Source organism: Podarcis raffonei, chromosome 3, assembly GCF_027172205.1.
Source record: "Podarcis raffonei isolate rPodRaf1 chromosome 3, rPodRaf1.pri, whole genome shotgun sequence".
Lineage (NCBI taxonomy): Eukaryota > Metazoa > Chordata > Lepidosauria > Squamata > Lacertidae > Podarcis > Podarcis raffonei.
The window spans coordinates 107044325-107069805 of record NC_070604.1 but is presented as its reverse complement, the minus strand read 5'-3'; the positions used below and the strand labels follow the sequence as shown (position 1 = coordinate 107069805).

General features: G+C 42.5%; 1 long non-coding RNA gene across 1 annotated transcript; it reads left to right on the top strand.

The window, feature by feature from the left end:
• The first annotated feature begins 6146 nt into the window (after nucleotides 1-6146).
• Nucleotides 6147-22472, top strand: LOC128411278 (uncharacterized). Its single transcript, XR_008329744.1, has 3 exons — nucleotides 6147-6272; nucleotides 15125-15213; nucleotides 22183-22472. It is a non-coding gene; the product is annotated as an uncharacterized LOC128411278 (long non-coding RNA).
• Nucleotides 22473-25481: the final 3009 nt, after the last annotated feature.

Below are 25481 nucleotides of genomic sequence, written 5' to 3'. Positions count from 1 at the left end.
GATTCATGAATTGCAATTCTATGATTCTGTGAGATGCGTATTGCCTCTGAACCCAGAGGTAGCATAAGCAGAGAGCCAACCTCTTGTCAGCCTCTGGCCTCCGGCCACTCCAAACTCTGAACCCACCATAAAAAAAAGGTTCTGCGGTTAAAAACCTACCAGATGCAGCCTTCTCCCCTTGATCTCCCAGCCTAAAAATACTCTTCTCTCTTCACCACATTTTGCTATAAAAACACCTTTGCACAATATCACAGGCCATTAGAGGGAGGTTGCCTGCAGGACTGGGGCAGGCGAAAGAAGCGTCACGCCTAGGGAAAGCCTGCTGCCGCTGAAAAGTGCAAGGCGTTCCGTTAAAAAACCCAAACCGATTAAAAGGAAATAAGACCCCCCAAAAAGAGGACTTGCACCAGGATATTCCCCACCCTCAGACGCAAACCAAAGAAAGCAATAAACAGTTGGCTCCCGTGACTGCGAACAGAATGGCAAATATTCAATGGTTTGGCTCTGCCACTGAGATGGGCAGAAAAATGCAGCTGAAAGAGAATCGCTCGCACTCTCCTGCCCCGCTCACCCCAAACCAGATGAGAGAAGGACGCTTTATATGAAAGGAAGCCACAATCTTGGCACTAAATGACAAAGCACACCTCAGATTCCAGAGGCAACCATGTCTCTCTTTAATGACTAACAGATTTATTGGCGCATAAGTTACCATGGGCTAAAGCCCTTCATTAATTGTTTGTTTGTTGTTGCATTATTTCATACACCTCACTTTTCCGTTCATGACAGCTTGGGGGGGGTGGGAGGCTGACAATGAAATTGCAACAATAAAAGAAAAAGCAGAAGCAAAATACAGCATAATACAAACAGTGTCCTGTTATGCTGGAACTGCTGGAACTAATAGGATTTGCTGCCTGATTGAACACAGTGCAGGGGATAATCGGTTCTCTACAGAGGGGGAGTTCCTTAGCCAGGGTGCCGCCACCGAGAAGGCTCTGTCTTGTGTGAAAACACCCACCCCACCCCTAACCTCCAGGCCATATCTCATGAGGTAACCACAGGCACAGCTTCCCCTGCAGTTCACAAAACTTGAGTTGGCTGGTACAGAGGAAGATGCTTCTTCAAGTGCTTTGATCCTTCAAGTTGCATGCAACACCTCCCCAGCTGGTGGATATTTGGCACATATATGGCTAGAGAATGGAGGAAATGTAAACAGTGGAACTGAAAGGTCATGAAGTGCAAGAAGCACAGTTAAGGTCCAAGCATGGGGGGCATAGGGTTTTAGAACAGGGGTGGCTAACCTCTTCTGGGCCAATGGCTGCATTGACCCATGGCTATCCCACCGAGGGCTGCATGATAAAGTGGGGTGGCCGAGGTGAAAAAATGGATGTGGCCAAAACAGAACATTAATACATTTTATCAAGGCTCTCTCTCTTTCTCTCTCTCTTGGTAAAAAAATGAGCTGCTGGCACTCATATATTCATATCATATTAAAATGCCCTGGCTGACAGCACAAAAAGGATGTGATGGCACTCCACACTAGTGAGTAAGATCCCAAAAAATGCAAACTGCCTTTTATTACATTTCATTCTATTCCTAAATCCCTCAAAACTTGGTCTTTCCCTGAGCTGGCGAAACTCGCTTGGTAGCAAAAAGTGAGTGTCATCAGCTCAGTCCTGTGGAATTCTGCCGGCACCTTCTGTTTCAACTTTTTAAACGCCTGCTCCAAACTCTTCTATTCCACCAGGTTTATGCAAGCGCTTCAAAACACTTATTTCCACAAAGGCTAACTAATGTCTGTTTTTAGCTTCTTCTTCTTTTAATGGTTTTACTGTATGGTTTTATGTATTTTTGTTGTAAACCACTTTGATATTTTTAAATGAAATAGTATATAAATGTTTTATTATACACACACACACACACACACACACACACTGATTCTATTTTTATTTTAACCATTTTCGTCAAAGTCTCAAAGCATTGCAGTGGAAGAAACAGAAGGGAAGGGAACAGTCTGCTGATTGGCAATGCTATTAATAGAGCATCAAGAGTCAGCAACAGGAAAACATCAATTAAACATTTGGAGGGTTTTTTAAAATCATCAATTTACTTAAAAGTGACAAAAATTAACTGGAGGCACTTTGGGATGCCCAACGAAGGTAATTAACCTAAGGAAAAAGTGGATAAGTCTGGCAGTGTGTGTGTGTGTGTGTGTGTGTGTTGCCATAAAAAAATATGTATTTCCAAAGAAAAACCACAAAATTGTGGCATTGTTATATTGAAACTGGACCTCCCTAGCCATCGGCTTAACACTGAGGTGCCGTGCAATGTTTATGAACATCTCAATGTGCTCGGGAGTTTAAAATAAAACATGCCAGCACACTAGGCGTATGCAACGCAGAAAGGAAAAGGCAATACTACATAACTGGCCCGTGGTTAGACTTGTGTATTTGAACGTTGGATTTGCAATGTAACGACACCAGTATATGAATTACGTGTCTGAGTAATTGTGTACATCAGTGTTGTGAATGAGTAGGCTCAGCAAGTGTGTGAGAGAGCAGAGACTATGAGTGTGGTGTGAAAACTGGAAACAGAAAAAGCTCTACATTCAAAAAATTGACTTACACAGATCTCTGCTTCTACGACTACTGCTACATTTATCATCTTTACTCAAAGGTAATGCACATGGCTCATCCCTCCCCCATTGCACCCCCACAGCAGCCCTGAGGGAAGTCAAGAGGCAGGCCAAAAGTCATTCGGTAAATTTCATGGTGGAGCGGCATTTGAACACAGGTCTCTCCAGCCTCAGCCCAATAAAATAACCAGCACATTACACTGGCGAACAACAACAAGAAGAGGAATAATTTAGGCTTATGGCGACAGTGCATTTGAACTTATTCTGCCTAGAGTCCTGTTATTTTTCCCCAGCCGGAAGTAACAATCTGAAAACCCGTACCTTTGTGGGAGAGCAGAAGAAAACACTCACAAGCTAAAATGTGCTTTTTTGCAAGATCTCCCTGCCAATAATACAATGCCACACACCACAAGAAGCTTGAGGAAAACCCCAGCTACACTTCGCATGATACAATGTATAGCTTGTGCCATTAATTTCTCATTTTCCTTTGTTAGCTCTGCGAATGACATCATGTTAAGTCCTGAAGCATGACACTTCTGGCAGGACTCCTGTTTGGCTGCTTGCATGGAGTTAAAAGTTCTTTTTTAAGCGCTATCCTCTACGTTTAATAAGAATGATTAATTGAAGTGACTTTTTAATGATTTAGTTTCCTCCTCTTTGGAATAAGGTGTGCCGGGGGGGGGGGAGCTTGCCACCACTCTTACAGCCACAGATGGGCCGTCGCTGTCACTCGGAGGTTCCTCAGAAGAAAATCAGAGTACGTTGGCATGTAAATCTCACTGAACTCAAGGGACCGTAGCTCAGCTCTGAAAGCTGCCGATGGAGCCAGGAATTACCAACTCAAACAAAACTCAACTTTTGTTGTTGTTGTTGTTTAGTCATTTAGTCATATCTGACTCTTCGTGACCCCATGGACCAGAGCACACCAGGCACTCCTGTCTTCCACTGCCTCCCTCAGTTTGGTCAAACTTCATGCTGGTAGCTTCGACAACACTGTCCAACCATCTCATCCTCTGCCGTCCCCTTCTCCTTGTGCTCTCCATCTTTCCCAACATCAGGGTCTTTTCCAGGGAGTCTTCTCTTCTCATGAGGTGGCCAAAGTATTGGAGCCTCAGCTTCACGATCTGTCCTTCCAGTGAGCACTCAGGGCTGATTTCCTTAAGAATGGATAGGTTTGATCTTCTTGCAGTCCATGGGACTCTCAAGAGTCTCCTCCAGAACCATAATTCAAAAGCATCAATTCTTTGGCGATCAGCCTTCTTTATGGTCCAGCTCTCACTTCCATACATCACTACTGGGGAAACCATAGCTTTAACTATACAGACCCTGGTCGGCAAGGTGATGTCTCTGCTTTTTAAGATGCTGTCTAGGTTTGTCATTGCTTTTCTCCCAAGAAGCAGGCGTCTTTTAATTTTGTGACTGCTGTCACCATCTGCAGTGATCATGGAGCCCAAGAAAGTAAAATCTCTCACTGCCTCAATTTCTTCCCCTTCTATTTTCCAGGAGTTGATGAGACCATGATCTTAGTTTTTTTAATGTTGAGCTTCAGACCATATTTTGCGCTCTCCTATTCCACCCTCATTAAAAGGTTCTTTAATTCCTCCTCACTTTCTGCCATCAAGGTTGTATAATTGACTACACAAAAGCCTTTGACTGTGTCAACCACAGCAAACTATGGCAAGTTCTTAAAGAAATGGGAGTGCCTGATCACCTCATCTGTCTCCTGAGAAATCTCTATGTGGGACAAGAAACTACAGTTAGAACTGGATATGGAATAACTGATTGGTTCAAAATTGGGAAAGGAGTACGACAAGGCTGTATATTGTCTCCCTGCTTATTTAACGTATATGCAGAATTCATCATGTGAAAGGCTGGACTGGATGGATCCCAAGCCGGAATTAAGATTGCCGGAAGAAATATCATCAACCTCAGATGTGCAGAAAAGCTCATCTGAGACCCACTCTATCCCGAAATGTCAAGGCTGAGGACTCTACGAAGCTAAGGGGAAGAAGGTGGAGAGAAAGCTTTTTGGCACTGCGGCCTGTGTTGGCACTCAGCCCTTACGGCTGGAGAAATGCCAGAGCTTTAAATCTATATATCATCCCCTGCATCGTAAAAACAAAACAAAAACGGCACAGATTATCTTTCCATAAATTCGCTAGAATGGTGAAGCTTTGGTAAAGAGAATAAAAGGGGATCCTTCCTTTACGCTCCTTTCTTTTGGCCTACTTCTCAGGTGAATGCTATTAACAACATTGTCTGTGTTTTTAGGAAATCACTTTCCTTCAGGATAGATAAAAATCAACGATTTTAAATATATATATAAAAAAATCGATGTTTTTTAAAATTTAAATTGGGTTTTTAAAATAAAATGCTTTTGGAGGAAAAATCTTTCTAAATATAGTTTTCTATTTAAGTTACATTGTAGTCCAAAGGCTATTCATCAGGAAATAAAGATTTAAGTTTTTCATGTGCGCTAAAACTCAGTCTAAATTGTTTAACCACATCAGATAAAAAACATGGATAAATATGCTATAATGTTATCGTTTTGGTTAAATAAATTGTTTAAATTGTTATTAAGGAAATGATTATTCTTCTCCTTCCAATAAAGTACAGCAGAAAAGTTGTCCAAATATAAACAGTTAACTTATTAAACCTCACAATAATTTTATAATTATTTGTCTATGTATTTCTAATAGTATAACCAAATCAGTAATTTTTGTTGGGAAAGATGGAGGGCACAAGGAGAAGGGGACGACAGAGGACGAGATGGTTGGATAGTGTTATCGAAGCTACAAACATGAGTCTGACCAAACTGCGGGAGGCAGTGGAAGACAGGAATGCCTGGCGTGCTCTGGTCCAGGGGGTCACGAAGAGTCGGACACGACTAAATGACTAAACAACAACAATTTTTGATATAGCCTAACTGTAAAAACAACTCTGAAGATTTATTATTCCAAAAATGAAACCTTCATCTGGTTGTAAATATTAAGATTGTACCAGCAAGAATTAGTCTTTCTGTAAAAAAAAAGAAAAAAGAAAGAAAAGATTGAAATCAAATCTTACTGACTAGTGATTTAAATAGTGATTTAAATCAATTTGATTTAAATCAAATCCACCCTGCTTTCCTCCCTTCCAAATCCATTGAACTTTTGGTCCAGGGATGGGGAGGAGAGACCACAGAATAAAAAAAAACTGTGGGGGCTTGTGGCATTTTTCTGCCTGGCGCAAAGGACAAAATGGCACCCTCCTCCCAACTGCTGGTTGTTGGGGCGCAATAAGGGTCAGTGCGCCTGGCTGCTAACCAGAGAAGGTTGGTGGTTCAAGCCCACCCAGGGATGTCTGTGAGCCGATTCCTACATTGCAGGGTGTGGCGTTTGACCGTTTGTTTGAAAATGTCTGTACAGGGGAAAAGAAAGAGTTAATAGGTAGACCAATAGGAAACCCAGAGGTGGAGCCTACCTGTTTATAAAAGGGCTTAGCCCAAGGTTTGGATTGGCTGGTTTTAGTTGGTTGGTTGGGAAAGGCAGTTGGGAAAGCAGTTGGCAGACAGTTAGAAATAGAGAGACAGTTAGTGCAGTTGGTTCTTTTGTGAGGGGAAGTAGAAGAGTTAGAGACAGGATAAAATAAGACTAAGAAGGTCAAGAGTAACAACGTTTTGAATGCAGTTAAAGTTTATTTGTGTTTGCAATAAACTACACTCTTCTTTGCTAAGAACCTGACTGATACTAAGTGATTTACCGGGAGGACCTGGTTGGTGGCAGCGGATTAGTGGTGTACAGGTCATGACCGGGGGCTCCGTACAAACGCCACCCAGGGGGATGGACTGGATGACCCCTGAGGTCCCTTCCAACCCTACAATTCTATGATTCTATCTGCAGAATCCAACCGGGCATTAACACTGATGATAGTCCACTGTCCACCTGAGAATGGCAGGCTAGCCCAGGGGTGCTCAGAGGAGGCTAGCTCAGGTGTCTCAGGGGAACGGTGGAGTGTGCAGGCTGCTGCTAATGGGGCCAGCTGTGCAATGAAATTTTGGTATATTTGAATATCTTCTCTCGCAGAAGGCACAACAAGCTGGTAGCCATGATGGTTCCAATGGCTGAAGCAAGTCTGAGCCTTTCACAGACCATGACTTTGACAACAGCAGAAGCAGCTGAAAAGAGAGGAGCTCAGGGATAGTTTTTAAAAAACAATTCTCTAAGTTGTGTGCCTTTGTTTCTCAATTTGATCCTTTTACATTGTTTTGTATGTTTTGTGGTATTTCATGCATTGAGATTTGCTGTTATTTTTTATTGATTATAGATTAGCAATTCTTTATTGTAATTGATGAGTGTAAACTGTTTATTATTTGCCAATCTTTAATTTTACTGTTGACTATTGGATTCCTATGGAGTTTTGAATATTGCTTTATTTATCAGCAAACTGCCCTTAGACTTGCAGGTATAGGGCGATATAAAAATTCAATAAATAATAAAAGTAAGAATAATATTTGATATGTTATTGTTATTGGGACTTTTCACATTTTCACATTTCTGATCGTTAATATTAATGTCTGGTGTTTTATTATTATTTTTATGTGTGTTGGAAGCTGCCCAGCGTGGCTGGGGCAACCCAGCCAGATGGGCAGGGCATAAATAAAATGGTTGTTGTTGAGCCTCTGAATACTTGCTGCTGGAAATCACAAGTGAGGGAAAGACTGTTGTGCTCATCTGGTTGGCAAATGTGAGAACGGGATGCTAGATGAAATAGGCCTTTGGCCTGATCCAGCAGGGGCTTTTAATGCTTTTAAACATTAAAGGACACACCAAGGACATATTTACATCAAAGACTTTAATGGTCTTAAGATTAATGTCCACTGCCAGAGAACTGGAGTTTGTGGCAGATCTGAAGAATTCTCTACACCTTCTCTAAAATCAATAATTCCCAGATTCTTCTATAGAAGCCATTATAGTTGAGGTGGTAAAAAGCCAATACAGTACAGTCGAACCTTGAAAGTTGAATTCCGGAAGTCATTCCGGAAGTCTGTTCGACTTCCAAAACATTTGGAAACCAAAGCGTGGCTTCTGATTGGCTGCAGCCCCGTCGGACGTTCGGCTTCCAAAAATAGTTTGCAAACCGGAACAGTCACTTCTGGGTTTGCGACGTCTGGGAGCCAAAACGTTCAAGAACTAAGCTGTTCAAAAACCAAGGTTGTCACACAGCTGCGTCCAATAGGAGATAAGATAATAGGATTAACCGCTCTTTTCAAATGCACATGAACCAAAATTGGAACCATGAAAAAGAGCATCATCTTGTACACTGTGGCTCATTAGTCCCCCCCAAAAAATCCTGAGAACTGAAGACTGCTGGGAACTGTAGTTCTGTGAAGGGTAAACCACAGTCTCCAGGATTCTTCAAGGTAAGCCATGTGTATTCAATGTATGGTCTTGTTATGACCAAAGCTATTTGATGCATAATGGCCATGTCAAATTAAAAAGTCAATTCCAGATTAGTTTAAGGAATGCAGTCTGCCTGTCTCTCATTTTTGGAGATTGCTACAACAACATGTCTCCATACAAAATGCCTCCAACCCAAAGCACCAATAGTAGCTGTGAATTCAAAACAGTAACGATGAAATAATAAAACAAGTTGCTGCTGTTCAAAGGCTACGAGAATGAAATTTATGAGCAGAGGGCTTGTATCTACTCCCCTCCCATATGTAAAAAGTAATTAACGGATTAAATCCAGGCAATTCCGCAGCCAGTGGAAAATGCTGAGATGCCTTTTACATCGCATTGGTTTAGCTATATCTGTCGGGTCCGGAAAGTTCTGTGGAAGGAGAAGCATAAATGCTTCAGCCCGCATGAATTACGATGTGAAATTGTCACTGTGGTTAATTTCAAAATGCCAGAACCTCAAATGCTAAAAATGCTTCTGAGACAAAATCTATAAATTCATAGCTGCTGTGTTCTTCCCCTTCCCCTCCTCCTCGTCCACTTTTCGGATATTTGCAGCCTTGTTACTTGCTTATTTTTTACCTGTGGTACCTGGCAGGAGCCTGTGTGACTCAAACAGATCTGCTAATTTTCTTTTTTCTTGGGAATTTCACTGGCATTCCCTCACAGGCGTCCTACCCCTGATCCTGTTATATGTGTGTGAATACACTGGATTTTTTGGAGTGAGACAACATATATTTTTATGTTTTACACCACAGGTGGAGAACCTACTGTCCTCCAGAAGTTGCTGGACTACAACTCCCATGATCCCCTATCCTTGGTACAGCAGCTGGGGCTGATGGGAGTTGGAGTCAAACAACATCTGCAGGTAATCAGACTGGCTACCCCTGGAAAACCACCTAAAACCAGCCTTCTTAAAAAAAAGATTTCTATCACAATGAAAATCCTCAGTCCATAATATCATCTATTGAAACAACACTGTTTGCCCTTACCCTCCCATATGTTAGAAGTACGGGAGGAAGGCAGGGATGGTGAACATCAGGGATGGATGAAAGTGGTCCATGCCCAGCCACACCAACTCTACCTAGTCCAAACCTTTTACCAGCCTTGGTTGGCGCTCTACTTGAATGCTCTTGCCAGGCTGGAATGTGTCCTCCTGATAATGCTTCTTTTTATATATATATATATTATATTTTTAATCAGTTTTCAAATACAAAAACAAATTTATACATTCCATACATCTTAATTACATCTTACTTCTCTTTTTTGACTTCCCTCAATTTGTCTGCCATTCCTTCCTATTGTTACTTTTTACACATTTCTGCCCTTTTAACCCTTTCCTCTCACAGAGCTTCCTTAAAGCTTAGAAATGGAGGCAGTGAGAGATTTTACTTTCTTGGGCTCCATGATCACTGCAGATGGTGACAGCAGTCACGAAATTAAAAGACGCCTGCTTCTTGGGAGAAGGGCAATGACAGGCCTAGACAGCATCTTGAGAAGTAGAGACGTCACCTTGCCAACAAAGGTCCGTATAGTTAAAGCCATGGTTTTCCCAGTAGTGATGTATGGAAGTGAGAGCTGGACCATAAAGAAGGCTGATCGCCGAAGAATTGATGCTTTTGAATTATGGTGCTGGAGAAGACTCTTGAGAGTCCCATGGACTGCAAGAAGATCAAACGCATCCATTCTTAATGAAATCAGCCCTGAGTGCTCACTGGAAGGACAGATCGTGAAGCTGAGGCTCCAGTACTTTGGTCACCTCATGAGAAGAGAAGACTCCCTGGAGAAGACACTGATGCTGGGAAAGATGGAGGGCACAAGGAGAAGGGGGCGACAGAGGATGAGATGGTTGGATAGTGTTCTCGAAGCCACAAACATGAGTCTGACCAAACTGCGGGAGGTAGTGGAGGACAGAGGTGCCTGGCGTGCTCTGGTCCATGGGGTCACGAAGAGTCGGACACGACTAAACGACTAAACAACAACAACAACAACAACAACAAAGGGAATTGGGGTTGCTTGTGCGTAAAGGGTGCTGCAGCTCTAGGCAACGTTGCCTGGCTAAACCTTTCCCTGGCTGGACAGCCCTTTCTCCATGGCTGTGTCAGTCGCTGGCAGAATCCGTTAGTGGGCGTTTTCTGAACTTCTTCCAACATAAAAACTCTTTGACCCCAAGTCTCCTCCTAGCCTCCCTGCGCGGAAGTCTCCTGCGCAGAGTGGGCGTGCCCAACGGAGGTCCTGGGCTCTCCCCGCTGGTCTCTGTGGAAGAGTCTTGGAGCCCTCTCTCCGCAGTTCCCCCTTGCTTCCTGGTGTCCCTCCTATTTCCTTCCTCAACGGAAGTTTGCTCTCTCTCCCTGCTGGTCCCTTCTCCTGCATCGTTAGGGAGCCTTACCTCCACTCTAGGCTCCGATGGCAGTTCCCTGACACTTACAAACGTAATTTTATTATCACTCAGTTTTTGCATATATTGAATAAACTTTTCTCAATCTTCTGTAAATCTTTGATTTCTTCGATTCCGGATCCTTCCTGTCATTCTGTCCAGTTCTGCATAATCCATCATTTTAGTTCTCCATTCTTCTATCGTAGGTAATTCCTCCTGTTTCCATTTCTGGGCCATCAATATTCTTGCTGCTGTCACTGCATATAAAAATAACTTCTTTTCTTTCTTATTTATCTCATTACCTGTAATGCCTAGTAAAAATGCTTCTGGTTTCTTAACAAATGTATATTTCAACATTTTCTTCAATTCATTATAAATCATTTCCCAAAAGCATTTTACCTTCTTACATTCCCACCACATATGAAAAAAGGTACCTTCTTTTTCTTTACATTTCCAACATTTGTTACTTATCTTATACATTTTTGCTAACTTCACAGGTGTTACATACCATCAGTGCATCATTTTCATAATTTTCTTTTATAACTGTGCATGCAGTGAATCTTAAACCATCTTTCCAAAGTCTTTCCCAATCCTCCATTTGAATATTATGCCCTATATCTTTGGCCCAGTCGATCATAACTGATTTTACCTCCTCACCCTTTGTACACCATTCCAGTAATATCTTATACATTTTTGCTAAATTCTTATAATATTTCAATATTTCTGTCTGAAATTTTGATTCTTTGTCAGCAAAACCCCTCTGATTTAAATCTTTTCTAAACATCTCATTAATTTGAAAATAATGCAGCCAGTCATTCACATAGTCTTTAACTTCTTCAAATGATCTCATTTTCCATTTTCCTACACTTTTACATATTAACTTCTCATATGTCACCCAACCCCCTGTCATATTGACTTTCTTCACACTTATTGCCTCCAACGGCGACAACCAATATGGAGTTTTTTGTTCCAACAAGTTTTTATATCTTTCCCACACTTCAATCAAAGACCTTCTTATAATGTGATTTTCAAAACCTTTATGTACTCGTCTCTTGTCATACCACAAATATGCGTGCCACCCAAATCTATTATCAAAACCTTCAAGATCTAACACATCCGTGTCTTCTAATTTCATCCATTCCTTCAACCAACAGAAGCAAGATGCTTCGTAATACAATTTCAAGTCTGGCAGGGGGAAGCCTCCTCTTTCTTTTGCGTCCGTCAGTATCTTAAATTTTATCCTCGGCTTCTTACCCTAGGCTGATAGTGCTTCTTGCTTGCACTGAGACTCTTAATCTCAGGGTCGGGGGTTCGAGCCCCACGCTGGGCAAAATATTCCTGCATTGCAGGGGGTTGAACTAGATGACCCCACTAAATTATTAGTTAAAAACATGAAGAAAGAACCGAATTAGAACAAAACATTGAGATCGAAGTCCATAAAAAGGTTAAATATTTAGGGATTTGGTTAACATCAAGAAATATAAACATTTTAAAATAACTATGAAAAAATTTGGCTTGAGGTAAAAAGAATTTTAGAAATATGAATCTCTCAATGTTAGGAAAAATATCGGCGATTAAAATGAATGTGTTGCCAAAAATGCTATTTCTTTTTCAATCAATACCAGTCATCCTGAAAGATGAATGTTTTAAAAAATGGCAGAAAGAGATTTCAAAATTTATCTGGGGGGGCAAAAGGCCAAGGATAAAACATAAAATACTTACAGACGTAAAAGATAGAGGTGGGTTTGCCCTCCCAGACCTTAAATTGTATTATGAATCTGCTTGTTTGGTATGGATCAGGGACTGGATGAGATTAGATAAGCAAGAGGCATTAGAACTAGAAGGACATGACAACAGATTCGGCTGGCACACATACTTATGGTACGGGAAAGGGAAGGTTCATAGAAGTTTTTACAACCGTGTAATCAAGAAATCACTAATGAGAGTATGGGAGAGATACAAAGACTTATTGGAACAAAAGACCCTGTGGTGGCTTTCACCACATGAAGCATTACTGCTCAAACCACTTGGAAAGAAAGGAAAATGGCTCACATATGTTGATTTATTAAAGGAACGTGATGGAAAATGGAAATTAAGAGATTATTATGAGATCAAAGACCACTCTCAGAGTTGGTTGCATTATCGACAACTATATGAAACACATAAAGAAGACAGCAAGAAAGGATTTAGTTATACAAGATCTAGGTTTCAAACGGAAGTGATCGAAGGGAAAGTGAAATTACTGAAGGCCACATACAGCATACTATTAGAATGGGAGAGGAAAGATGAAGAGGTAAAATCAGTTATGATTAAATGGGTCACAACATTATGATGGAAGATTGGGAAAAATTATGGAAAACTGATTTAAAATTTACAGATTGTTCCCTATTGAAGGAGAATTACATGAAGATGATGTACAGATGGTATATAACACCAGTGCAGTTAGGGGAAATGTACAAAACTAGTTCAAATATATGTTGGAAGTGTAAAGAAAAGGAGGGGACATTTTATCATATGTGGTGGGATTGTAAGGTAATTAAAAAAAAATGGGAAATGATATATAACAAATTGAAGAAAATGTTCCATTTAACATTTGTTAAAAAACCTGAAGCATTTTTATTAGGGATTGTAGGGAAAGATCTGCCAAAAAAGCTGAAAAAATCTTCATGTATGTGACAACGGCCACAAGAGTTTTAATAGCACAAGGATGGAAGACTGAAGAAACCCCAACTAAAGAATCATGGCAACAAAATGGATAGACTATGCAGAACTGGCAAAACTGACATACAGTCATACCTCGGGTTAAATATGCTTTGAGTTGAGCGTGTTCGAGTTGCGTTCCTTGGCAACCCGGAAGTAATGGAGCATGTTACTTCCGGGTTTCGCTGCTTGTGCAGACGCTCAAAATAACGTCATGCGCATGCGCAGAAGCGGCGAATAGCAACGCGTGCGTGCACAGACGTGCCGTCGCTAGTTACGTTTACCTCTAGATGCGAACGGGGCTCCGGAATGGATCGCGTTCGTATCTAGAGGTACCACCGTACAAGCTATGGGACAAGGATAACTGTGACTTTAAAGATGAATGGGAACCCTTTACAAAGTATTTGAAGATGCAACAAAGCGAACTGGACTCCTTGGCTGGTTTTGAATAAACATTCACAAACTTTTTATTGACAATTATTACTTAAATACTTTGAGGATCTATACAACTGTGTAACATGCAGAAAACAGCATTTTTAGAGAAACCAAAGACTGGAACTGAGGGAAGTCGGGGGTGGGGGTGGGTGGGTTCTGTGGGGGGAGGGAAGGGGAGGGAAGAAAAAAGGGGGGAAATAAAAAACTTAAAACTTAAGTTTTAAATTTTAGGGTTTTTTATGTAATATAGGTCAAAATAGATTAAGGTAATTTAATGACAGGATATTATGAAAAATGGAAAGGATTTGCTGTTATAATTAACAACTAGAATACAAAAAAGGGAGGTGTGAGGAGATTGATGAAATAAGGTCATGACAGTTAAGGATTTGGGAATATTGGATCTGTTTTAAAATTTTTGTGGTTTATTCTTGTTTTTTGATTTTGATGTGTTATGTGTTTTGTTTTTGGTTTTTTGATTTTGATTTTTATCGATTTGTATTGTTTGACTGCTGTTTGTCTTTCTATTGTTTCCCCCCCCCTTCTTTTTCTCTCTATTTCTTTGTAATCTTAAAATTCTTAATAAATATCATTTTTAAAAAAAGAAAAAAGGGGGAAAATAAGGATGATATGTTTCTGGATAATATGTTTTTTAAATTTTGAATAAAAAAGTAGTTTTTTTTTAAAAAGAACTAGATGACCCAAGTGGTCCCTTCCAAATCTACAATTCTAATAGCCCCCCTCCCACAAACACATTTAAAAGGCCATAGATTGTTTAATCAGCCAAGGGCGTGGTTATAGAGAAACATTTTCACCTTATCCCAATACAGGGGCACTAACTATAGGGCGTGGAAGGGGCTTCAGCCTCCTCAATATTTCTAGGCAGGGGACTTATCCTCCCCAATATTGAGGGGGCTGCCAACCTCCGCCGCCCCCAGGTGAGCACTGGCCTGCATCGCATTGGAGACCTGCGTCACAAAATTCAGATAAGTGAGAAATTCAAATGATGGTTGTGCTTTGGAAAGTGCAAATCTGGTAAGATTCAGCCTTAAATGTGAACTGGATCGATTTTCTCCTCTACCCCTAGTCCAAACACAATGTGGCCAGTCTAGTGCGTTCTTGCTTTGGACTCAAATAGCCATTCTTCCTGCTCTGGGGAACAGCATTTACATTCGCCCTTCCTTGGTTTACTGGTGGTTTTCTCAGGCAAATAGTTTATCCTCTGGAGTCCTCATAAAATCTCCTTATCTTGCTGGCTGCTAGAGGGAGACATGTGGTTTCTCTCTGTTGTTCCCTTGGGCCCAGGAAAGACTGTTTGCCTGAGAAAGTCAAAACAGGGGCATAGGCTGCTTTATATGGAGCTAGACCCTTGGACCAGCTAGCATGGTTTCAGGCAGGAACTTGCCCAACTCTCCCTCCCTAGAGAGGCTGAGGGTTGAACCTGAGACCTTCTGCATGTAAAACAGATAATTTACCACACACACAATCTTGGGACATTACCATCTTTCCACCCATCCCTCATACATAATTTCTTCTTTCCTGTAGGAGGTTGGCAGTCTTCTACTTCTCCTGGATCACAGAACCTGGATCCTCAGGTTGTGGCGATAGCTAACTTGCGTTTTTTCTAGTTACAGGTAGGTAGCCGTGTTGGTCTGCCACAGTTGAAACAAAATAATAATAATAATAATTCCTTCCAATAGCACCTTAAGGTCCCCTGACCATAAGTCCAGTCGTGGCCGACTCTGGGGTTGCGGCGCTCATCTCGCTTTATTGGCCGAGGGAGCTGGCATACAGCTTCTGGATCATGTGGCCAACATGACTAAGCTGCTTCTGGTGAACCAGAGCAGCGCACGGAAACGCCGTTTACCACGGATTTCCGGGGTGGCGCCGTCGGCAATGGCGGACTCCCTCTGAACTGGAGGGACAAGCTCTGCGCGAAACGGGTCTTTTCCGCTACGGCGAAGCGGGGACCCTTTAAAAAATCACAGGCGGATGAAGCCTGTGACCATGGGACTCGGCAGGCACCCTTAGCGTCCCCCCGGGCTCTGAAGCGAAGAGGGGGAAGTGGTGCGGTGCTGAGAGTCAACTGCTCTTTCCGTGGAGTGAAGCCGCATAGCCGTTGCCGGAGAGCGCTGCCTTCTTTTTGGGACAATTTGGATTTTAAAAATAATCACCGTGAGTACCTAAACTTTGAAAAATTGGACTATAAATAAGGAACTGTGAAAAGAAAGGAATCGGACTTAAAAAATTATTATAATTTGGTACTGAAACGGGAAGGTCTAAACAGGAAGTCAGCCTTCCGTTTCCTTGTAGACTGAACAAAGCAAAGACAAAGTAAACTAAAGCTTTGAAAATTACTATTAAATGAGTGGATTTCATCATCTAAAATAGCTGAACCCCCCCCTTCGGCTGCAGGAGGAGAAGGGGGAGCTTTCTTTGGACTGTTTTAACCTGCAGAAGTAAGTTTAAAGCAGAGTAATTTTCCACCGTCCTGACCCGGGAGCGGGGTGTCAGGTCTGACGTTTGAAGCTCATTGACCAGAAACAGAAGTCGTTTGACAGATAGTTAAAAGAAGAGAAACATTGTGATTCCACTGTTTTCCTTCGCATTTTAAAATAACAACGATTGACAAAGTATCTAAAAGAAAAAAGGGGAGAAAAAAAAGAGAAACTCTGGGGTTGGATCTGTAACAGAAGTTTTCCCCCTAGAGGGAGACTGTGAAACTGTAACTAATTCTAGGGAATTTCCAGCCGCTACAGTATAACTCGTGGGAACTGATTGGTGACCTTGAAGGACAATGCATTCAGAAATGTTGTTGTGCGCTTTTTACAAAACAAATGCTCTATTGGAAGAATTACATGAAGGAATGAATTTGATGACTGACTTGGTTGGAAATCTTAAGCAGACAGCAGGAAATTTTGGACAGGCAGTAGGAAAAGGTATGGAGCCTACCCAGGAACCAAACCAGGAGTGTGCCTTGACAGAACAGATGAAAGAAGAGGATTCTGCTGAACTTGGGGAATCAGAAATGGAGCCAGAGATGGAGGCTGCGGCCCTGCAGGAACATGAGTCTTTGGATTTGGCAACTGATCTTCGAAAAAATCAGACTCGGAAAGATAAAGTTTGGACTGGACTGAAAATGGGGGGTTGGATTGACCCCCCTGAGCAAGGTTATATCGACTTTCCGAGTCTGGCAATGGGCCGCGAGAGGTTTGGAGATATGGGGGCTCTAAAGTTTGGAGGGATTCTGAAATATGCTTTTAAGTACTACATGGAGCTCAGTCTGGACTGTGGAAAAGGGACTGATTGGTTGAAAAGGGGCAAAAGCATTATTAAATTGGAGATTACACGAGTGAAAAGAGCTCACCCTGTCAGGGGGATTCGAACCGCTGATCTTCTGATCAGCAAGTCCTAGGCTCTGTGGTTTAACCCACAGCGTCACCCGCGTCCCTTAGTAGCACCTTAGAGACCAGCTAAGTTTGTTATTGGTATGAGCTTTCGTGTGCATGCACACTTCTTCAGATACACCATTCATTACACAATTATGGGATTTCATCTGAGTCTAGACACAGGGCAGAATGAGGCAGTACAGTGGTACCTTGGGTTACATACGCTTCAGGTTACAGACTCTGCTAACCCAGAAATAGTACCTCGGGTTAAGAACTTTGCTTCAGGATGAGAACAGAAATCATGCTCCGGCGGCGCGGCAGCAGCAGGAGGCCCCATAAACTAAAGTGGTGCTTCAGGTTAAGAACAGCTTCAGGTTAAGAACGGACCTCCGGAACGAATTAAGTTCTTAACCTGAGGTACCACTGTATCCAGGCCAGACCAGTGGAGGAGTGACGTCTGCAGTCATTGGAAAGAGTAGTAGTGATATTTAAACCAGGAAAGCCATCACTTGTTATGTGATAATACTCATTAACCGAAAAGGATGGGGTGGTGGGTTCCAGCGATACAAATGCTTTAAAATCAACATGAAATTTCAGCTGCGTTGTGTTTGCATGCCTTCAATTGCTCGGAGCTCAAACATTCATCATAAGAGATAGGTGCAGAGTTAGGTCTGATAACGTTACCTCCCCGGTAGGAATACATCAATAATAATCTCTTTTATTATGTTTTATGGCTGCCGTTCTCTTAAAGCTGTAGACCCAAAGCAGGTTACAACCCAGGGGCAACCCGGCCAAATAACCAACATATAAATAAATAAATAAATTATTATTACTACTACTATTATTAATTTTTTTACAAATCAACAAAGCAGTAAAAACAGCAACATCAACCACCTCATAGAAACGTATCTCAAAACTAAGATGCAACAGTGCAATACATTTAATAGTGCGTATGAGCAGAGTTTGCCTTGTACTATGATAGAGCTTTAGTCCATTTGTGGCTGCTTCCAGAAAGTCAGTATTTTGAGGGAGGTAGTCAAGAGCATATAGCAGAAATGTAGGTTTGTGCAATTAAAGCGCTCTGCTGAAACAAATCTATTAAATAAATAAATTGCTGTTAGGAAAGTGATAAGGAAATGCATTTGAATGAAATATTGGGAAGGCCTATTACCTCTCTACAAACAAATCAGAATGAACACTCAATAAAGATCAGACATAGTCTAACCTCCATGAAAGCTTTGTGCAAGTAAGCTAAGATTAATAATAATGATAATAATATTAATTTATACCCCGCCCATCTGGCTGAGTTTCCCCAGCCACTCTGGGAGGCTTGATAATGCTTGATAATGCAGATCATTTGCAGGAGCCTCGTGTCCCAATTATGGCACCTGGAAACCTTTTAATCAGAGGTGTCAAGAGTTTGATCTGTCATCTTCTACATGCAAAGTGAGTGCTCACGAAAACAATGGCCATCACAACACCTCCCAAGAGCATGCTACCTCCAGCCATATAGCTGTTATATTTGTTTCATATGCAGTTATTTTATTATGCTGTTTGAAGTATTTCGGAAGATATATGCAAATTGCCTTAAGTACACCAGTGGCCACACAGATCTTGGGGGGCGGGGGGGGGGCAAAACAAAATCAATAAATAAGGAATACGAGCACTCCCTCATTTGCCTGTGGGATGGTCAGGGAGCCAAGCTATGCTGACATTTTTCAGAATGGAATACTCTTTAGGCCCAAGGGCAATAAAGGTGACACGTATGGTTGTTCAGCAACTCCCTTTCACAAATCATAATTAAAGCCTGGCATTGGTGCTGACGGCTCATCGAAATTTAGGGCCGTTGTAATGTCTTGCGTTACAGCTTTGTGCTTAGTGGATGAGCTTTTTATTACCGTAATGTGTTGGCGATTAACGAAGCAGGCTTGGCAGAGCAGAAAGACACGTTTCCATATTTTGGAACGTGTTGCCATTCAGATTATTGCATCTTTCTTAGCCAATTAACCATGTTGAAATAAACAGGGAAACAAACTAGCTGACTTCTGTTATACAATCACCTCTTGCAGGAAATATAAATCTGCTGTCTTTTTTAATTTGCTAATATGCAGCGAATGAAAAATGTATCAAGCAAAAGACACATTTCTCAAGTGGCGAGGAGGCTTTCCCTCAGGGAAACAGCAGCCTGATCTCTCAGGAGATTTGAACCAGTTTCTTTTCCCTTGGAATTAATTTTAGTGGACTGTGTTCACTTCAGCACTCCAGGGGGAAAATAAATCACAACGAGAATATAATGCTTAAACAGGGAGTTTAGGAAGCTGCATGGCAGCAATCGTACCAGGCAGTGTGGAATTTAAGATCTTATGCAAAATTCAGTGGGGTTTGGTATAATCTCTTCGCTCATTTTTTTAAAGACATGTTTCTATCTCTCATCCTGGCTATAAATAAATACTTGAAAGAGGCTGTAGCAACTGCTAGTCTTTAAAAAGAAAGAAAAGAAAAGAAAAGAAAAGGAAGATGGTTCTTGTGTGTGGAAAGGTCTGCTGGCCTTCATACAGGACATCTGCACTGTATCCAGTAGAGCTGACCTGAAATATCTCAGAGAAAATTTCTAAGATTTCATTTTCATTTTTCTCACCTTCCTAGAAAATGGAGTGCTGCAGAATTTTCTCCAAATATCCTCTACCAATTTTTGTGGCACCCTGCCATTTTCTGCCTTCAATGCCCTGGAAAGATGTTAGTGTAATGCACTGAGGGGGAGTAAAATAGTGGCCAGGCTGCCAACGCAGCAAGCAAGCAAGCAAAAGGCTTAGGGGGAAAACAAATAAGCTCTGCTACTTTCATTGCTGTGGGATGTGGGTGGCGCTGTGGGTTAAACCACAGAGCCTAGGACTTGCTGATCAGAAGGTCGGCAGTTCGAATCCCCGCAACGGGGTGAGCTCCCGTTGCTCGGTCCCTGCTCCTGCCAACCTAGCAGTTCGAAAGCACGTCAAAGTGCAAGTAGATAAATAGGTACTGCTCCGGTGAGAAGGTAAACGGCGTTTCCGAGCACTGCTCTGGTTCGCCAGAAGCGGCTTAGTCATGCTGGCCACATGACCCGGAAGCTGTACGCCGGCTCCCTCAGCCAATAGAGCGAGATGAGTGCCGCAACCCCAGAGTCAGCCAAGACTGGACCTAATGGTCAGGGGTCCCTTTACCTTTACTTTCATTGCTAATAGTGAGCCACATCCCTATCGGAAAATTTTTCCTCCTGTCACTGCTGCTATTGCAAGTCTATTGAACTTGTAGTCTGCCAGATGTTGGTCAGATGGTGGTCTGCCACCATGGCCAGCATTACCAGTGGGTCAGGGATGCTGGGAGTTGTAGTCCAACAACTGTACTTGGTTGGGCTATATTAACGTAATTTTGTTGTTGACTTTATGCTGCCATGATTTCTGTCCTTGATGTTGACAGTGCAGAAGTTTTTGGAAATAAGGTAATAAACACCTTCAAGCCCCCAGGTTCCCCTCACCCACTCCTGGGTGAACTGCCATCTCTTCGCTTGCTGAGCTCTTTTGCCTTTCAGTAGCTGGGATGATAGTCACAAATATGACAGGATAAGGTTTTCCCATCTCCACAATGGGAGAAACTTCAGCTGTAGAACAGAACTAATGTGGCACAGCAGACAGACCATTAGATTTGGGTTACAGGCATGAGTTTTCAACTCCTCCAATAGGTAGCTCATAGCATAGACTTGGGCCCATCACTAACTCTCAGTTTTACTGGGTTGGGCAGAATGTGGGAGAATGTGATAGCCTCATGTTTTCTGCTTTGAACTCCTCAGAATAATAATAATAAAATTTTATTTATATCCCGCCCTCCCCAGCCGAAGCCGGGCTCAGAGTGGCTAACAACGGTAAAAGAAGACTGCTAAGATACAGATTGAGAAGAGAAGACTCCCTGGAAAAGACCCTGATGTTGGGAAAGATTGAGGGCACAAGGAGAAGGGGACAACAGAGGACAAGATGGTTGGACAGTGTTCTCGAAGCTACCAGCATCATCATGAGTTTGACCAAACTGCGGGAGGCAGTGGAAGACAGGAGTGCTTGGCGTGCTCTGGTCCATGGGGTCACGAAGAGTCGGACACGACTAAACGACTAAACAACAAGATACAGATGTGATATACAAACACACCCATTTTTGCCTGATACTTGAGCATGCCAGAAAAGAAAGAGATGGTAACTCTTAATTACAAGTCCCCTCTAGATTTGTGGCAAGCCAACAGCTGCAGTCATGCTCACAGGAGTCACTGTTGGGATCTGCCTGTCTCGAGCAACAATGGAATGTGCTTCCAGGAGTGAAGTCACAGCGCCTGCTGTGGCTGCAGAGACTGGTATCGCGTAACTGCCGCCTGCTGCATTGCTTTTGCAGCAACAGCAGCACCACAATGACCTCTCCGGGGCACAAGCCTGAGCAGTGTGCATGGAAGTCCTGGCCTGCCCCCTCTCAGCCTCACTGATGTGGTTCAAAGGAAAGCAGAGAAATACGTTTGGCACCCGCTTGGAGTACATCAAAGCAGGGGTCCCACTCTGCTTCACACTTAACATGATAAACATTTTTTGTGTGTGCATGCACGTGTATTTAAAGACAGTAGGCTTCGGAGAACCCATCTGTTTGTGAAAGGAGCCAATTGACCAAATAACCACACACGTTCTTCCTCCTGCGTCTGAATTAACAGACAAGAAGTTGGCAAACACCAGAAAACAGAAAGCTAAATGAACAAGTCTGCTGAGTTTGCTAGCCCAGCTGGGCTACGAAACCTTATCTGCCGTGTCTTTTAGAATACAGTTTATTAAGCTCTGGTGCTCTTGTATAATTCAGTGCTGAAATTTGCTTATTTAGTTAGTTAAAGGACAGGGCGGGGTGTGGGTCTGCTGTTGCAGTTGTTGAATACAGTGGTTGGCAAGCTTGCATCATTAATCAGATCTGTGCCTTGCTCACAAAAGTTATTCATGTTTAGGGCATTAAAGCTTGAAGCTGAAATTGCAGCAGTAGGCAATTTGAGTAGGCGTAGCCTGTCCGTCTGCAACAGATTTATGACTGTTTACTCAACAATGGATTATATTGGGGGAGGCGCTGAGCGAGGGAAAGGGAGAAAAAGTCCCATTTCAGAACACTACCTCAAGCCGCAGTGATAACGTGTCTAATTTTTGCTCTCTCCCTTTTCGGTCATAGGAGCTTGTTTCATAATGACTGCCAGGGCTGATTCACACTTTACTAAACAGACATGCCTGCCATGTATCCATCGGTGCAGGAGTGTACAGGGGATGACCCAGACGGCCAGTGGCTGTGACTGACTGCTCCTCCCTGGAATATATTTATCTCCATGGACGTGCAGTTTTCTAGTGTTTACCATGGCAAATACACACTGCAGACATGTGAAGTGGTGCTCTGTTTGGCCCACGAAAGACTTAAGCCACAGTGTGCAACACATATTCACTTTGTGAAATTCACCATCACAAGGTGAGATGATAGCAAGTGGCCTGGATGGGTTTAAATCACCTCCACGCTGTATAGTTAAAGCACATTGCTTCCCCCTAAGAATTATGGGAAGTGTAGTTTACCCATCTTCACAGAGCTGCAATTCCCAGCACACTTAAGAAACCACAGTCCCCATAATTCTGTGGGGGAAGCCACATGCTTTAAATTAAATTCGTGGAGGAAAGCGGGTCTATCAAGGATTATTGACTGTGACAGATGCCACATGCAACAAAACGTTTCATTTTAATTGTTTTATTTTGTTTATTAAATTTATATATCTTCATCAAAAGATCTCAGGGTGGTTCGCAGAATAAAATACAAGATAAAACAAAAGTAAATAATTAAACCAAAACAACATAACAATACCCCCTTCCCACAGAGACATTTAAAAGGCTGTAGAATATTACAGTGCAGCCTCACCTTCTAACTGAAACACTTCTCCTTGGTTTTATTAAGACACCTAGCCACACCTTCCTTCGGGATACTTTATATTTTTACTTTTATTTTCTAACTGAAATACAATATTGGATTGGGGTTTTTTGAGGGGGCGGGTGAGTTGGCTGATACCTCCCTCTTGTATCACAGAAGCCCCATTTTGGCTACACAGCCATCGAAATTTCACCTCTGCTACCAGGAAATCATTACTGCCATCACGGCCTGATGATGCACTTCCAAAAGGCACCTGTCTGTCTCCTGTGCAGTGCGGGATTCAGAACTAGACAGACCTTTGGTCTGATCCAACAGGACTCTCCTGGTGCCAGTGTTTCTCAAACTTGGGTCCTCAACTGTTGTTGGACCACAACTCCCACCATCCTTTAGCTAGCAGGACCAGTGGTAAGGGATGATGGTAGTCCAACAACAGCTGGGGACCCACGTTTGAGAAACACTGCCTTATGCTAGGATTTATGGCAATGCATAAGGTTTTTAAGGCAGGGCTTTGAAGTCCGAAGCTTATGTGGGGTCAAATAAATGTGGAAGTTGTCGTCTGTGGCGACTCACGTTATGAGATACACGGCACATGTTTAGAGGAACTCTAAAAACAAGTGACACCAGGTGTCCTGTGGGAAGGAGAAGGAAAGTACCTAGGCGGCTGTCATAGAAGACAACAGAGCCGGCTATGGCTGGATTGTCCCACCTCCCAACACATACAGTGGTACCTCAGGTTAAGTACTTAATTCGTTCCGGAGGCCCGTACTTAATGTGAAACTGTTCTTAACCTGAAGCACCACTTTAGCTAACGGGGCCTCCTGCTGCCGCCGTGCTGCCGGAGCACAATTTCTGTTCTCATCCTGAAGCAAAGTTCTTAACCTGAAGCACTATTTCTGGGTTAGCTGAGTCTGTAACCTGAAGCGTATGTAACCTGAGGTACCACTGTACTTTGACTGGGCCAACTGACACCAAATGACCTGTGGGGAGAATCCTGATGAATTGCTATGTGTGAATATTGAGTGTTAAGGGACATTTGTAAAGCTGTAAAGCTTCTCCCCAAAGATACTGGGTTCTCCCATCATGGCCTAGTGACTTCCATCTCTGCCTTTGCCTCTCAGTTTCCTGGACCTGGCCACCTCTTCTTGTCCTCTTCTGCTAAGAGGGACAGCCTTACCATGAGGCAGCTGCCACCATTAACAGATTATGAGTTTCCTACAACAGTGGCTCAAAATATCTTGGTCCTGTGTGCTGGCGCAGAAGTTCAAGAGAAAGAGGAGGAAGTACACAGAAACACAGGCAAATCCTTGCATTATTATAACATTTTCTCCCATCTCTGCACGCCAAATCACTTTGGGGTGTTGAAACTAAAGGGCATTTTGCACACTAGTGTTCCAGTCCCAAATACACAGCCATGCACCAGACTATCTGCCTGCAATGCCAACAGAACGTTGTGGTTTGTGACGCTGCACAGCCACAGCAGCCTGAACACTTCCATCTGGACCAATTTATTTGCTGGTGCAGCATGTTTCGGGCTCAGGCCATAAATATGCTAACTTTTAAGGCCCACGTTGAAGGGGCCTATTCACGCAAGGCACAACAAACAAAAATGAACGGCACTGTTTTCTAGAAATGGGCTTGCCGTTCACAATAAGCGCATTTCAGCTGCATAGCAATGCTGGGGGGGAAAGCACCATATCCAAATTAATAATCCTTTACTCCCAGCTTTGCAAATCCAATTGCTGTAAATATATTGTCCTTTTCCTGAGGCTTTTATCTTGTTAAGTTATTTGCTGTAAATGAAATGCTCTTCTGAAAGAGCTGCTCTGTGTATCAGGTTCAGAGCAAAATGAGTTTCGTCTTACTTGTCTGTTTTGCCAAGAGGGCTATGTGTAAATTAATTTGAGAAATTTTAGTTGCTTGATTATATGAGTTTCAACCAATTCAACATTTAATTGATTAAATCTGCACCAATTTACACATGATTTACACATGCCTAAAACAGACAAATATGAAGCGGATTTATACAAAGATCCATGCCAGGTGGGCAAGTGCCTTCTCTCTCTGCCCCTCCTTTCCCAGTGGACCAAGTTTGGTAAAGACAGCCCATGTGGTTCCCTTCAGTTGAGATCAGAGTCTAGCTCCCATTGCCCCTGACCATCATTGGCCATGATTAACAAAAGGGAGAGAGAGAAAGAGCCTCTCCCCCATTAATTAGGGTAAGTAAAGACTATCTGAAATATACTCAGAGTCCTGTAGTGATTTCATGCTCTTTATTGCAGCTTGTAAAAAAGTTGATAGAATTGCCCCCCCCAAACCTCAGGCTGTTATATACATTATTTACACAATGAGACCCATCTGATTGGCTGATTCTGCTTCCCTCCTGGAGCCTGATTGGTCTTTTCCTGCTGGCCAATCAGTTGTTGCATTCTAGGATCCTACTTGCCTATTGTTCTAGGATCCAAGCTTAGTACATAACGCTATCCTTCCTAGGTGGGGACAGAAAATAGCAATCCCCACCCCAATCTGCTAAGTGCTGAAGGTGATATGACAGGACAATTATGAGC